This window comes from Dromiciops gliroides, chromosome 4 (genome assembly GCF_019393635.1).
Source record: "Dromiciops gliroides isolate mDroGli1 chromosome 4, mDroGli1.pri, whole genome shotgun sequence".
NCBI classification, from domain to species: domain Eukaryota; kingdom Metazoa; phylum Chordata; class Mammalia; order Microbiotheria; family Microbiotheriidae; genus Dromiciops; species Dromiciops gliroides.
In genome coordinates this window covers 204,305,734-204,322,882 of record NC_057864.1, presented here as the reverse complement: position 1 = coordinate 204,322,882, position 17,149 = coordinate 204,305,734, and the positions used below count along the sequence as shown (strand labels likewise).

Below are 17,149 nucleotides of genomic sequence, written 5' to 3'. Positions count from 1 at the left end.
TCTCTTGCTAGATGCATTATGTTCCCTGAGAGAAAGTAGACTCACATCTTTCATCTGCCTCAAAAGAATTCCTGGTGCCCTAAAATGAAGAATTTAATCTTTACCAGCATAATATACCTTCCATCCCCTCCTGCCAGTGTAATGTCTCACCTCGGATTTGGAGAAGCTCCAGTGCAAAGAGAGATATTCTCCCCTTTGACTTCAGGCCTTCTAAGGAAAAGGAAAGTTGATGGGGAACAGGACTTCTTTCTCCTACTGTGAATGTTCTACTTTCATCTCCTTCTGTACCCTTTTCTTGACTAATCTCTACCTCTTTCTCTCCTTTGGAAGGAAGAAGAGGAATGATACAGGGATTTCCATTTGACTTTCTGATGATGTCTTTCCTATCTCATGTTTCACTAGTCTCCCAGCCTGATTAACAATTTCCATTGGGAAAAGTGGTACCCTCTAGTTAATGATGAATATTTTTGCCCCTCATCATAACTTTTGGATGTTGTCTACAGAACCCCAGGCCACTTCCCCCTTTCTTCCTCAATGAGTTAAGTCCATGACTCATATACTCATATTTTTTTTCTCTTTGTCCAAACTCCTGCTTTCATACTAGGAGACTTGAGCATGCATATATATATATATATATATATATATATATATATATATATATATATATATATATACATACACACACACACACACACATATATACACTTTTCCTCAAATTCCCTAACCAATAAATTCCTCAACTTTTTCAGTTCCTATGATCTACTCCAACTCCACAGAGATGTGTATATCCTTGATTGTGTTAACATGCCAAAATGTGCTGCCTCCTTGTTCAAGAGTCCCCAAACCCCATTTATCCAGCTATAATCCATTGGCTTTTCACCTCTCCTGCCTTTCTTTACACAACCCTTCTCTTCATCTGCCATAGGCAGTAAATGGAATTTGCATAGATATTTCATTCATTAATTTAGTTAAATAAAAATAGGAAGCTAGGTGAATTTAAGGAATTTTAAACTGTTGGTAGAGTATGGATTTAATAACTATGTTCATATTTCTGCAGAAATTTGCTTTAGTTCTGATTCCATATTGAGATGCATATTTTCATGACATTCCAGGGGACTAAAATTCTCCTAAACAACTGCCATTACTTGGGAGTCTTCATGGGCTCTGTGTCTTCCAGACATGCAACAGTCTGGCATGTCAGTCCAACAAATAATATTAGGTCCATTAAGTGCTTCATATTATATGTGGAAAACTACAATCAGTTTTGTATAACCTACTTAGATATTCACTGTTGTTATTTTAAAGTCTTTACCCAACAAAGCTGGCCTCCTAGGCTTCATCTGAAAGGTAGCAAGTTCATAGACCCTTTCTTTAGGAGGCTTTACTATTTTGCATCAGGGGATGAGATAGATGACTTCATTCTTCTGTTTAACTTTAAACGGTAGGTTTGGAGGAATGAATTTTTCTTGTCATTCTTTATTGGTTAAAGCTTTCAGAACCTCGGGTCAATGAGCAAGGTTATTGTATTTTCACATATGAAAGACTTGATTCATTATACTTCCAAGCTCTTGACTCCAGTATCCAAATAATTCAGAGTGAGCTATTTGAATCTTAATGTATTTCTTTGTGTTTTCTAGAAATTTATTTGTCTTTGCTGGTTTTATGCTATAAGTACAAAATCCATACAATGTCTTATCATATTGTCTGAGACTTGTAACAAAAGATGCACATACATGGGGACATATAACCACGTGAGACAGTGGGGAACAGATACTACAAGTGGCTTCAGAAAGGGAACGTGGTCCTGCAGGTTCTAGAGAAGGTGTACAGAGATAGAAGGTATATTTTCTCTTCATTGGTCACTCCTGTTAGAGAGCCTCTTAGAAATATTTAGTCTGGGACAAGGGTCTATTGACCTAAAGTCAATCAATCAACCAACATGAATTTATTAAGCACCTATTATGTGCAGGTCACTGCACTAGGCAGTTGGAATACAAGGACAAAAATGAAATAACCATTCCTCTCAAGAAGGAAGAAAACAAACAGCTTTAAATTATGCTCTTACATCCTGCCTTTGGAGTATGGGGAGAACTGTCATTCTATTACCATTCTCCTCACTTGATTCCTTCAAGCCCTTGAGAGAATGGGACAAATGCTATTCCATCTTTTTTCCTCTGCCTAATTCCTGGCCTGGCCTGTTACTATCTGCCTCAAAAAGAGAGGAATGTCATTGTATCATACTCATTCCACAGAACTCTTGGCCTGCCCTGACCTGGCAGCCTCTAGCACTCTAGGGGAAAAAGAATAATGCTAATACATTAGCTGCCCCAACTTGTCCCCTAGTCTGTACAGGCTAATCCCCTGATACTAAACCATAGTGAAAATGATAACCCACTTGAACTTATTCTCCAGTGATTAAAAAACACCATCTAGCGACATCTCTGTCCCTGTGATTCTGAATCCATGAATTTCATCAATCTAAGCTAATTATTGTTCTTTGTCTGATCCCATAATTCCATTTCTTTCAATCTAAACCTTGTAACAACCCACTCTAAAGTTACCCATTCCTAGTATATTCCCTGGAATGCCTGCTCCATAGGTAAAACAACTTACTTTCCTCCTCAATAATTTCCTTTCTGACTTCATCCAACTTTTTGCTCTCATTGAGACCTGGTTCCCTCCTAAAGTCATAGTCTGGCTGATCATGCTTTCACTTCCATTCATTCTTCCTGACTTATTGGTTGAGGTTGGAGAATCTGAATACTCTTTGGTCTCCATTACAACTGCCAAAATTGCCTTCTACCACCACTTGGTAATCTCTTTTTATTTGAGATTCCTTGAGTCCACATCTACCACGCAATTAATTCTCTAATAGCTTTTACCTATGTGTCATCCTCAACTCTTCACTTTTCTCACCCCCTCCTATGTAATCTATTGCCACATCTTGTCAATTATAGCTTAATAATATCTCCACTTTATACTCTTTCTCTACTCTCACACTAACACCACTCTGGTACAGGCCCTCCAATTCACCCCTAGACTATTTCAATAATCTACTGGTGCTTCTCCCTGCCACAAGAGTCTGACCAGTCCAGTATATGCTCCAGTTTCTATAAAAAGCAGAGAGCTTCTTAATGTCTGACTATGTAATTCTTTTACTCAATAAACTCCAGTGGTTCCCTATTATCTGAGTCAATAAACATTTATTGAGGGTCTACCAATTACCAGGACTATGCTAAATATTAAAATTTTCAAACTGATGGCCAAAACCCTTCATAAATTGGCTCTCCCTACATTTTATCATTATTTTTTTTTAGTGAGGCAATTGGGGTTAAGTGACTTGCCCAGGGTCACACAGCTAGTAAGTGTTAAGTGTCTGAGGCCGGATTTGAACTCAGGTACTCCTGACTCCAGGGCCAGTGCTCTATCCACTGCGCCATCTAGTTGCCCCAAGCCCTCCCTACATTTTTAAAAGTCTTTTGACATCTCACTCACCATCAATTACCTTTATAATATGAAATTGACCTATCTGCTGTTTGTAAAAAAAAAAAAAAAAGATACCCCATACTCATACTTCACACTGTCTATTGCTCATGCCTGAAATATTCTTCTTTCTCATTGCCTCCTCCAAAATTCTCTGCCTTTCTTCAAATCACAGATAAAAATCTTATCATCTGTGAGAAGCCTTTCTTTTTTCCTCTTAATGTTTTCCTTCTATTGAATATCTTCAATTTATCCCACATATATCTTGTTTGTAGATAGTCGTTTTAATGTGAGGGAGAATGGGCATGCACTTAGAAAAAACCTGGCAGGGAACAAATGAAGAAAAACAACACTGGATTGTAGTCTTTGATTCCATTGATTTATTCATGAACATCTGTAGGATAGGAAGCCACTTCTCTGCTTACTAACTGCTTGTTGGCTGATCTTCACCATTCTGCAGCTAGATAAATCCTCTTCTCTCCTTGAACTGATGAAACATTTACAAGCTTTTTCAATTGACAATCACCCTCACAAGGATATCAGCAAACTGCTACACTATTGAATTAACTAGTAGTTGTCTTTAAGCCAAGTAACTGCAAAGCTCATCAGGCTGTTCCTGTGCACCACAGACCACCTAAGCCAGTTATGTACTTAATATGATGCTTCAGTGTCCAATCAGAACAAAGCTAACACACACACACACACACACACACACACACACACACACACACACACACACACACACACACCAGGTCTCAAGCTAGTTCTTCACTCACCAAAATATGGCATAATTCAATCAGTTTCTCTTAGAAAAACAAGTGGAAAACAAAACCTGACTTTTTCTTTTCTTTTCTGCATTTCCCTCTTAAATAAGAGGACTGTAATGGGCATTTTTGAGTGGCTATACTTTGAATAAGTTTCACATAGTGCTAAAAGGCTTGTCTCTATTCAGCAAATCAGGAACTATCAGTCATTTATAAGCAGATAAAACTTTCTTATCAGCTGCATTTCTACTGCTGGATTCTTTGAATAGCTCTCACAAATCTCCTTTACAAGCCCCTATTGAGTTTTTCTATTCATTTTGTCCTTGACCACTCCAACCGCAGCCTTGGGTTCTGCCAGCCTATTTTATTGTTTAAAATGAGAGCTTCTTACACTCAGTGACTCATTTTTCCTTTATAAAGTAACAATTCCCCACATTTCCCTTAAGAAATGAACAATTTTTACTCATCTATCAGTCTCCAAATTGTTATACAAATTTTCACATTGTGAATTTTGTTCCTCTTAAGTCTTAAATAGTTATATCTAAGTGACTTGAGGTATCATGAATCTCTAAGTTCTTTTAAAATATGTTCTTCCATTTCAGTCTCTTCTTGAATGAAACTATATTCCAAATTCATATTAGTTTTTTATATATAAATGTTCTTTTGCTGTCCATCTAAAATATCAAACTCAAAAAAAAATTGAGGGATGATCCTAAATCTATTAGAAGATAATTTTAGCTTTTATGTTTATATCATAATCCATTTTCTATTCCAAATTTCTCCAATCCCATTTGACACAGTGTATTCCTTTTTTCCTGTATTTTGAATTTTTTTTCTAAATTATACCAACGTTCTTTTCTATTACTTTCAGGCATTAAATCTTTCAACCATAAAAAAGGATAATATCTAAAACCCATTACCAGTGGATAAAATTCTTGTTGGTTTATGCAAAAGTACAATTTTACGCCCTTTTCAACACTAAACTGCTCCATATGTAAAGGCAATACTCTAAAAGAAATCCACATTGCTGTAAAATTGGAGGAATAATGACATAGCAAGAAGGTACTGGTCCAGGAGCCTGGGAAGACCTGGGTTCAAATTCTACTCCAGATACTTATTTTCTGTGCTTACCCTGGATAGATCACATGATGTCTTTGTGCACAGATTTCCCCTTCTCTAAAATGAGTAACTCTAAAACTTTGAGCATATGCTCCTAAAAGAACAGAATAAATGCAAATTAAATATCAGATAGGTTAGGAAGGGAAGAAACTGGCATATGGGGAATCAGAAAATCTTCACATAGAATAGGGTGCTTGAGTTGAACCTTGAAAGAAATTAGGAATTCTATGAAACAAAAAGGGGAATAGAGATTAATTTAATCCCATGGCACCACCAATGCAAAGGCCCAAAAATGGAGATGAAGAGAAGTATGTAAGGAAAAAGACTAGTTTAGCTAAACTGTAGAAGTGGAGGCATGACTCATGGTGGTACAATGATTCAGGTCTGAAGTTACCTTGAACTGAGAAATTCATTAACTATTAAACAACTGGCAAAAGGATATTAATTTAGGCATAACATGGAAAGGATATGTGGCTAGCATACTGCCTTGAATTGCTTGGGTAAAATTTGTCTGCCTCTGTATTGGCTCTGCTGGAATAATGTCATGCAAGTGTATAAAAGAGAAACAGAGAAAGTTATATTTTTATCTTGGAATCAATAAGGAGCCACTGAAATTTATTTGGTGGGGAAGTGACATGGTCAGACCTATACTTAACAAGAATCATTATGGAAGCAATCTAGAATATGGGTAGAATTGGTGAGGAATTTGAGACAGGCGGTCATTTTATTAGTCTAAGTAATAAATAATAGTTACCCAATAGGATGATCAAAGATGAGATTATGCAAGAAATCATGTGGTCATAAAAACAAAAGTTTGCAAATGTTTGTGTGAGCAGTGAGAGTGAAGAATTTGTGATAACAATGGTTGTAAACTTGGGACATTGGATGGTGGTGATGTTTTTGACAGAAATATATTAATTTAGAAAATTGGTAAGTTTTGGAGTAAAGATAATGGATTTCATGACACCTGGGATAAAAACACATATCTGGTAGTGATGGTAATTAAAGCCATGGGAACTGATGAGGTCCCCTAATGATAGAGGGAAAAAGAAAAGATTCCATAGCAGTGACTAAGAATACATATACAATTGGGGGTTCAATATGGAGGAAAATCCAGCAAATAAACTTGAATTAGGGATGAAGGAAGAGAATCAGAAGAGAGTAATATCTTGGTGGAACTGAAGAAGAGTGAGTATTCAGAGGAAAGACTGGTCAGTTGGTCAACAGTGTTGCCTTCTTTCAAGAGGTCAAGAATGATGACACCAGGCTGCAAAGAAATTGTGAGGAGACAGTCAGTGGGCAAAAGTGTATATGAGCTATATTTCTTTCCCATCAAATTTTAAGTGAGAACGGGATAATAAAGATAGGAATGTCAGTAAATGGGAATGAAGAGTTTAGTGATGATTTTTTAAGGACCTGAGAGATTGAGTGATCTTTATAGGTATCTGTGAAGGCACAAGAAATAGGAAGAGATTGACCCAAGATTAGAAAAGATGGATGAGGTCCAGGACACATAAAGAAAGATTGGTTTTACCCAAAAGGGACACCTCATTATCAGAGCCTGGATTAAAGGAGTAAGCAGGGGTTGGTATAAAGGGGTTTTAAGATGAAGAGAAGGGGGAACAGCTAACTTGCACAGTGGATATAGCATGGGCTCTGGATTCAGGGGGACCTGATTTCAAATCTGGCCTCAGACACTTAACGCTTACTAGCTGTGTGACCCTGGGCAAGTTAACTTAACCCCAGTTTTCTCAGAAAAAGAAAAGAAAAAAGAAAAAAAAAAGATGAAGAGAAGGGGAAGAGACTGAGTTAATAGTCAATGGCCTATCTCATAAATGATGTACAAGAAGAAGTGATTTCTCTTTGACATGTGGACATGAGGCTACTATTACAGCTATGTCTTTGTCACTCACAAACAAGTTCCTCCATTTCTTCTCAGGAGAGTTAAATTGGTCACTAACTCTCTCCCAGATGCTTGCAATGACTGCATCCTATTTTAACATGCAAGATAAGAGTCAATCACTGGCGCCAATTTTTGAAAAGCTTCTAGGTCTTGTTTAGAGCACCTTATCTTTTGTGGTATGTAGTTTGCTTTTAATCCTCTCATCTAGATATTCTATTAAAATATTTAATGCCCCAATAAATTATTTCTAGTTAATACAATTAACAGAAGTTATCTACTTTTTGTAGTTTTTTCTTTAGGAATTGTCTTCTTAGAAATTTTTTATGTAACAGTAGCAACAGATATTAATGGTATTTTTAGAACTTTCTCTGAATTTATTTTTAAATCTGTCTGGGAAAAAATGTTTTATCTCTAGCTAATAACAGCTGATGTAACCAAAACCAACATCTAAAGTAATGTTTTTATTAACAAGGACTGCTTTAGGTCACTCTCCTGGGAATATTGTCTCAGTTACACCAAGAGACCAGGCCATGTCAAACATCACACATTAGCTTGTTTGCACAACAGCATGTCTGTGGCTTCTTGGTTTGTGTTTTTAATAGGTGGGTGTGCTCTGCTGAACATTTAGGATTTTTTAAAAATTAAAGGCTTGAAGTAGAGAGTTTCAGAAGGTTTGTGTCATGGAAAAGGGGAATGATTCAATGTACAATGATTCAAAGGCTAAATGTTGCAGTCTTTGAACAGATCCTCATTTGACTCAGAATTTGAACACAGACCTCTGAAAAGGGAACAGTTCAGATCACAGACATTACTTGTCTAACTGTCAAACTGCCATAGGATGTAGGATTTGCACAGAGAATATCTCTGTAATTTTCATATGCTCACATATCATTTGGGAATTGTATTTTGGCAGAGAAACAGAAATGAAACGTTTTGTCTAGCAGATTGACTGAAGTCTAAATCAAACCACTGTAACTCACCCGCTCAATTAAATAGCACTAACTTCACCAACTAAGTTTTAAATGGAAAAAAATTCAGTTTAACTATTCAAAATTTCCTAATACCCATAAAGGGAAAAGTGAAGGTTTTTTTTTTATTTTATTTTTTGGTAGGAGGGGGAAGAGAAGGAAAGGAAAGGCAATTGTTTGGAGCAAAACATCTTAAGTACCAGAAAAGTCTTAGCAACCTGTTAAACTTCAGATTTTAGAAAATAACAGAAGAAATGTTCTGGAGGAGTTGAACTGTTATCACTTTTTTTGTGTCTCCAACACAATGCCTGGCATATAATGAGTGCTTTAAAAGTGCTTGTTGATTGATTTTTTAAGCAGAACTTCAAAACATATAAAATTGCTTTATTTAATTCTGCAAAGAACTAATTCAATAATTAGATAAAAACTCTATGAAAGGAAGATTTTCGCAAGGGGTTCCTGGGGTCTAAACCAGTAAGTTTACTGGTATGAAACTCCCTCCATTGCAGCCAATCTGGTATTAATAGTCTAAATGTATTGATGAGGGACATTTAGAGGTTTAATGGCATCTCTGTGATTATACATCTAGCACATTTCAGGTCTTCTTGAATTTAAGCCTGAATCCATTTTGTCCTGTTGTCTTTTCCATAAAGGAAGCTGAAAATATGTTTACTTCTAATTGTTAAAATAAGTAATTCCAATTGACAAGTACAGGAATGGTTAGCTGCAACTGAAAGAATTCTGTGTAGCAGTGTAAGGCAAGCTCCACAAATATGACTGGATATATTCCCCTACTAGTCAGAGTCCTCAAGAGCTCAACTTGACAATTTTATTTTCTCTTTTCTCTTCATCTCCCATTTTGAAAAGTATCCTTTCCATCAAAGCTTCTTTGGGCATGGATTGCTTTATGTTGGGAATCACATGGGTACTACTAATGGGACCTCCTGTGTGGCATTTGTTTTAAGGCAAACTGAGAATCTTGAATGCATTTAGATGAAAGTGATCAGTATTGTATGGATTCAAATCTAGAAAATATGCCATGTAAAGAATCAATGGGTGGGTTAGCAGTACCAAACCTGGAGCTTTACTGTAAAGCGGCAGTCGTCAAAACTATCTGGTACTGGCTAAAAAATAGGGTGGTAGATCAATGGAATAGGCTAGGCTCAGGAAATGCAGTAGTAAGTGACACTAGTAATGTAGTGTTTGATAAACCCAAAGACTCCAGCTTCTGGGATAGGAACTCAGTTTTTGAGAAAAACTGCTGGGAAAACTGGAAGACAGGTTGGCAGAAATTAGGCATAGAACAACATCTGACACCTTATACTAAAATAAGGTCAAAATGGATACATGATTTAGACATAAGAGGTGATACCATAGGTAAATTAGGAGAAAAGGAATAGTTTACCTATCAGATCTTTGGAAAGGAAAACAGTTTCTCACCAAACAAGAGATAGAGTATATTATAAAATGCAAAATGGATGATTTTGATTACATTAAATTAAAAAAATTTTTGTACAAACAGAAGCAATGCATCCAAAATTAGAAGGGAAGCAGAAAGCTAGGAAACAATTTTTGAGGCCAGTACTTCTGATAAAGGCCTCATCTCTAAAATATATAGGGAACTGAATCAAATTTATAAGAACCCAAGTCATTCCCCAATTGAGAAATGGTCAAAGGATATGAACAGGCAGTTTTCTGATGAAGAAACCAAAGCTATCTATTCCCATATGAAAAAATGCTCTAAATGACTATTGATTAGAGAATGCAAATAAAAATAACTCTGAGGTACCACCTGACACCTAACAGATTGGCTAAAATGACAAAAAAGGAAAATAATAAATGTTGGAGAAGCTGTGGGAAAATTGGAACACTAATCCATTGTTGGTGGAGCTGTGAACTGATCCAACCATTCTGGAGAGCAATTTGGAATTATGCCCAAAGGGCAATAAAGCTGTGCATACCCTTTGACCCAGCAATACCACTTTGGGGTCTTTTTCCCAAAGAAATCATGGAAAGGGGAAAGGAACCCACATGTACAAAAATCTTTATAGCTGCTCTTTATGTGGTGGCAAGGAATTGGAAGTTGAGGGGGTGCCCATCAATTGGGGAATGGCTGGACAAGTTGTGGTATATGAATACAATGGAATACTATTGTGCTGTAAGAAATGATGAGCAGGAGGAGTTCAGAGAAACCTGGAGGGTCTTGCGTGAGCTGATGATGCGTGAGATGAGTAGAACCAGAAGAACATTGTACACAGTATCATCAACATTGAGTGTTGATCTACTGTGATGGACTATATTCTTCTCACCAATGCAATGGAACAGAAGAGTTCCAGGGAACTTGTGATGGAAGAGGATCTCCAAATCCAAGGAAAAAAAGAAAAAAAGAACTGCAGAGTATAGATGCTGAATGAACCATACTATTTCTTTTGTTTTTGATGCTGTTTTTTTTTTCTATTTCGGGGTTTTTCATCATTGCTCTGATTTTTTTCTCTTATAACATGACTAATGCAGAAATATGTTAATGTTATTATGTGTATGTATATATATATAGATAGATATAGATATATATAGATATAGATATAGATATAACCTATATCAGATTACCTGCTGTCTAGGGGAGGGGGGAGCGAGGGGAGGGAGGGAGAAAAATCTGAATTTGTAAAGCTTGTATAAACAAAAGTTGAGAACTATCTTTACATGTAACAGAAAAAAAATAAATACTTTATTAATTAAAAAAAGAATCAATGGAGGAATTTGAGATATCCTATGGAAAAGAATAAGAGGGGATATAAAAGTTCTCTCAATGTTTGGAGGGTTATTTTATGGAAGAGGAAGCACATTTCTTCTCTGTTGCTCTGAGTCAGAATCAACAAAAGTTTTAAGGAGAGAGATATTTTTTTTTTGTTATTTTCTTTTTGTTGTTTTTGTTGTTTGTTTTTTGCAGGGCAATGGGGGTTAAGTGACTTGCCCAGAGTCACACAGCTAGTAAGTGTCAAGTGTCTAAAGCCAGATTTGAACTCAGGTACTCCTGAATCCAGTGCCAGTGCTTTATCCACTGCACCACCTAGCTGCCCCCAGGAGAGAGAGATTTTAAGAAAAATCTTTCTAATTTTAAAAGCTACCTTGCGATAGAATAGCCTGTTTCCTAAAGCAGTGACATTACTGGAATGGGAAATTGAGATAAACATAGAAAGAATTATACAAAGTAAAAGCTTATAATCTAATGAAGGCTTAGTAGTATGGGGAATGCAGGAAAAATGGGAAAATTTGTGTGAACTAAAGCAATACATTCTACTGGGGAATAAATCTTTAAATACTTAAATACAAGTAACATAGAAAGTAGACAGGTAATAATCTTAGAGAGAAAGGTTTTAACAGTTGAGGGTAGGGGGAAAAGCCTCCTGAAGAAGGTTCATCTGAGCTGAATACTAAAGGAAGCCAGAAATTCTAAGGGATGGAGATGAGGAGAGAAAATATTTCACAAAATGTGGACATTCACTACAAAGGCATTGATATGGGAGATGAAGTGCTGTGAACATGGATTAACAAGTATGGGTAGATCCCAAAATGCTTTGAGGGAAGAAGAGTTAAGAGGATTGAAAAGTTTAGGCTGTGATGAACTTTAAATTACAAAAAGGATATTATATTTGATCCTGGAAGTAACCGAGAACCATTGGAGTCCTTTGAGTAAAGACGTGACATGATCAGATCTACACTTTAAAAAATAATAATTTTGCCCCAAGTGAAGTTTGGATTAGAGTGCAGAGAGACTTGAAGCAAGGAGAGCAATCAGTATCCTTTAGAATGAGATAATGAGAGACTGAATCAATATGGGGACTAGATGATTGGGAAGAAGGAACATATAGAAAAGTTGTTGTGAAGGTAGAAAACACAAGATTGTGAACAGGATGAGAAGAGGAAGTCAAAGATGGCAAAGACATTGAACTTGAATGAAAGAGATGATGCTCACTCTCAGGAGACTAGAGGAGGATATCTGTATAGAGATAAGAATTAAACCTATGGGAGCATATAAGCTCATCAGTTGATATAATGTAGAAAGAAAATAGAACAGGGCCCAGGATAGAGTTTTTTGTTTGTTTTGAGGGGAGGGTAGAGAACAAGAAGTCATCAATAAAACCTTTATTTTAAGTGAGTTTTCTGGAAGTATAATTTAGATTACAATCTTTCTTGGATGATATAGAATGGATCAGTATATTTACCTTGATACATGGGACTAGAAGACCATAAGAATTATACTACCTCTGACTATGAGAATAGCTGACACTTTCTATCTGGCTTCTCTTAATGCAATTCTACCTGAAGTGATAAAAATTTATGTATTAATGAACAATATTGTCATAAGATACATTTTATCATATTTCAGATCAACTGTAATTTATGGAAAGCACCTTAAGGTTTACAAAGTATTTTACATATACCATCCTATTTAATATTTAAGACAACACTGATCCAGGTATCAGAGGCATTATTATCTGCAATACAGAAATTAGGAAACTAAAACTCCAAATAATTAAATGATTTGTTCATGCTCGTGCAAGAAATAAGTGTTGCAGCTGAGATTTAAGGTCAAGGATCTCTTGATGTCAAAACCCTACAATTTCCCCTATACTATATTGCCTTTTAATATAGGACTAGATAATGATATTGGAAGCTTATAAAGATATTTGTACAGTTCATTTACTCTATTTCTTTTTCAAAGTATGGTTCAAATATGTGGCATAGGGGAATAACTAGAATATGGAATATATTGATAATCATTATTGTCCCACTCATATATATGATCATCATAAGCTATACCATGCTGTAGTAGATAGAGCCCTCAGTTCAAGTCCCACCCTTAACACATGCTATGTGTCCTTGGACAAGTCATGTCAATTAACTTCTCTGGAATGTAAACAACTCTCTATGATAATAAATTGCAGAGGAAATGTTAATAGTTAGAGGGCAAATTTCTTACCTGGGAATTTCCCATACCAATAAATTAAAGGTCTAGTCTATATCCTTATTGTTGTCATTATTATATTCATAAATATTTATAATTTTGCTGACTTCCCAGGGATTGTATAGACTGCCCACAGAATCAACTTTGATAAGTTCATTAAAAGAGAACTTTGGTCAGAAGTACATAAAACCAAAATAGCAGAGCCAAGATGGCAGAGGAGAGTCTGTGACTTCCATAAGCTCCAGATAAACCTGACCACATACTCCCAAATAATACCATAGAAAAATAATAAATAAATAAAAATAATAAATAAATAAATAACAGAGCAGCCTAATACATATAAGAACAGAGTGAGACTATTTTTCAGCACAAGAAGGCAATTGAGTTCACCTGCTCATCAGGATGAGCTGAATACTAAAGGAAGCCAGAAACAGTGGAAGCCACAGACATTGGCTTCCAGCACACCTCAGAGTCTTTACCACCAAAGGCTTCTTGTGAGGTTTGGCTTGCAGATTGGTGAGGGGTTTCAGCAGTAGGCTAGAGTGAAGTGGCTGCAGTCTGTTCTGGAGTTGGGGTGAAGTGCCCTGGTTCTGAACCAGTGGGTTGAATTGAGTGGTGGTTTCCCAGTGGGGTAGGGGCACAGGAACACCAAGCTTCAGATCATAGAGAATCAGATTTCAATCAGACTTCTGCTTCTGGGTCAAAGAGAAAGTGGCTGTGGTTACTCACAGGCCAGGCAGGCTGAGAAGCAACCCAATCACCACCAGAGAGACACTGTAGCTTAGAACAATGTGTCCTGGAAGCAACACTACACTTTAAGAAGGAGTTAAAAGTCAGAAAATAGGCAGTCAGAATGAGCAGGCAGAGAAAGTATCAGACCATGAAAAACTTCTTTGGGGGAAAGGTAGACCAGAAAACACCCTCAGAAGAAGAAGATAATAACAAAGTCAAAGCTCCAACATCAAAAGCTTCCAAGAAAAATATGAATTGGTCTCAGGCCATGGAAGCACTCAAAAGGGACTTTGAAGAGAAAGGAGGAGATAGAAGGAAGATTTAGAGATTGAGGAAAGAATGGAAAGAGAAATGAGAGCAATGCAGGAAAGTCATGAGAAAAAAGTTAACAGTTTGAAAAGTCACATGGGAAAAGAAATAGAAAAACTCTCTTAAGAAAATAACTGCCTAAGAATTAGGACTAAACAAATGGAAGCTAGGGACTTTATGAGAATGCAAGACACAGTAAAGCAAATCCAAATGAATAAAAAATAGAAGGTAATATTAAACATCTCCTTGGAAAAACAGATGACCTGGAAAACAGATCCAAGAGAGATAATTTGAGAATCATTATACTACATGAAAACCATGAACAAAATAAGAGTTTAGACACCATCTTCTAAGAGATTGTCAGGGATATTTGCCCTGATATTCTAGAAGCAGAAGGTAAAATAGAAATTCAAAGAATCCAGTGATCACCTCCTGAAAGAGATCCCAAAAGGAAAACTTACAGGAATATTATAGCCAAATTCCAGAGTTCCCAGGTCAAGGAGAAAAAAAAGCTAGAAAAAAAAGGATTTCAAATACTGTGGAGATACAGTAAGGATAAAATAAGATCTAGCATCATCTACATTACAGCACCAGAGGGCATGGAATATGATATTCCAGAGGGCAAAGGAACAGGGACTACGGCCAAGAATCATGTACCCAGTAAAACTGCATATAATCTTTCTGAGGAAAAAAATGGGACTTCAATGAAAAAGAAGACTTTTAGGCATTTTTTCTGAAAAGACTTGAACTGAATAGAAAATTTGACTTTCAAATACAAGACCCTAGAGAAGCATGAAAAGGTAAACAAGAAAAAGAAATCATGAGGGATATTAAAAGATTAAATTGTTCACATCCCGACATGTGAAGATAATACTCCTAACTTATGAGTTCTTTCTCAGTATTAGGACAGCTGAAAGAAATATACTTAGAGGGCACAGTTGTGAATTGAATATGAAGGCATGATATCTGTAAAGCATTTATATTTTATTTATCCTTGTTTTTTGTGGAGCAGGAAGGGTGGGTTGGCTTATATCTGGGACCATATTTGGGCTCAGGGCCTTCTGGGTCCAGCACTAGTGCTTTGTCCACTGTGTCACCTAGCTTACCCATGATGGCATCTTCAAAATAATGTTAAGGGGTAAGAGGAATGCACTGGAAGAAAGATAAAGAGAGAGGCAAATTGGGGAAAAGTAGTTCACATAAAAGAAATAAGTAAAAGCTTATGGAGTGTGGGGGGTGGGATATGAGGAAGGAGCAGGGGAGTGAGTGAGCCTAACTCTCATCAGAATTGGCTTAAAGAGGAAATAATATACACACTCAAGACAAGATAGTAAAATATCTTGCCCTGTGAGAAAATGGGAGGGGAAGGGGATAAGGGTGGAAGAAAGTGCAGATTGGGGCAGGGGGCAGTAAGAAGCAAAACACTTTCAAGGAGGGATAGGGTGAAGGAAGATAGATAATAGAGTAAATATGAAGGGTAGGGATTAAGTTAGAGAGAAATACAGTTAACATAATAAATGTGAAATAAATGATGAGCAGGATGCTATCAGAAGGATGTATGAAAATGCAAATCATCAACAGAGATAGAATTGATGGTATCTGAATACAGATTGAAGTATAATTTTATTTGTCAGCTCCTCTTTCTAAAGGTATTTGGTCTATTTTCTTTCACAACCTGACTAATGAGAAGATATTTTGTATAACTGCACATGTGTGACATATTGAATTGCTGGATTTCTTAGGGAGGGATGAGGAGGGAAGGAAGAAGAAAATTTAGAACACAAAGTTTTTAACAATCAATGTGAAAAGTAATGATGAGCAGGAGGAGTTCAGAGAAATGTGGAAGGACTTACATGAACTGATGCTGAGTGAGAGGAGCAGAATCAGGAGAACATTGTATACAGTAACAACAACAACATTGTGTGATGAACAATGGTGATAGATTTGTTTTTTGGGTTTTTTTTTTAGCAATGCAATGGTACAAAACAATTTCAAAGAACTTCATAATAGAAAATATTCTGAACATCCAGAAAAAAAAAACAACAACAACAACTGTGATTGAGGAATGCAGATTGAACCATACTGTTTCTACTTTGGGACTGTTTTTCCCCTTCTTTCTTGAGGTTTTTCCCTTGTACTTTGAATCTTCTGTCACATTATGACTATTGCAGAAATATGTTTAGTGTGATTGCACATATATAACTTATAATATATTGCTTTCTGTCTTGGGGAGGAGGGAGGGAAGGGAGGATGGGAGGAAAATTTGGAAATGAAAATCCTATGGAAACAAATGTTGAAAACTATCCTTATATGTAACTGGAAAATAATAAAATACTAAAAGAAAAAGAAAAAAGAGAAGTACATAAAACCTGCTTTTCTGGATGCCAACATTGGCATAAAGGTTCTCTGAGAAGAGGACCTCTTCCAAAACTGTTGATTAATTGTGACTTGTCATTTCTCAATATTCCTTTAAATGTCACTTGCTGAAATATCTAGAGGTCAAGACCAAGTAAATGCAGAGAATGATCCAAGGTTAAATAAGCAATTGGGATCATGTCTTACTACCTACCATGTGAGTAGTAAGAAGCACAGAAGCAAATATTTAAGATGAATAAAAAAATATGATTTCTCCCCATCCCTTTCCTCTTTATTTGGGATTATAAACCATTATCTCTTTCATTGATATGCTCAGTCTTTTCTAATTTTAGGTTATTTCCTGGATTCCCTCCTGTCATCCTCACAAAGAATCTGCAAATGTGATAAGACACATGGAACTGGTTGCCAGAATTGCAGGAGAATCTTTGTGTATGTCCACAGCCTTATTTGTAGGTATTAATGTCTCAAGAGAACAGCAATTAGCAGAAAATGAAATGATCTTTTGCTGATGTTTCTGTTGCTGCTGTAA

The 17,149-nt window shown here is 36.3% G+C and overlaps 1 pseudogene; it reads right to left on the bottom strand.

Moving 5' to 3' along the window:
* Window positions 1-1,043: 1,043 nt before the first annotated feature.
* Window positions 1,044-1,856, bottom strand: LOC122754853 (annotated as a pseudogene).
* Between the last annotated feature and the right edge of the window lie 15,293 nt (window positions 1,857-17,149).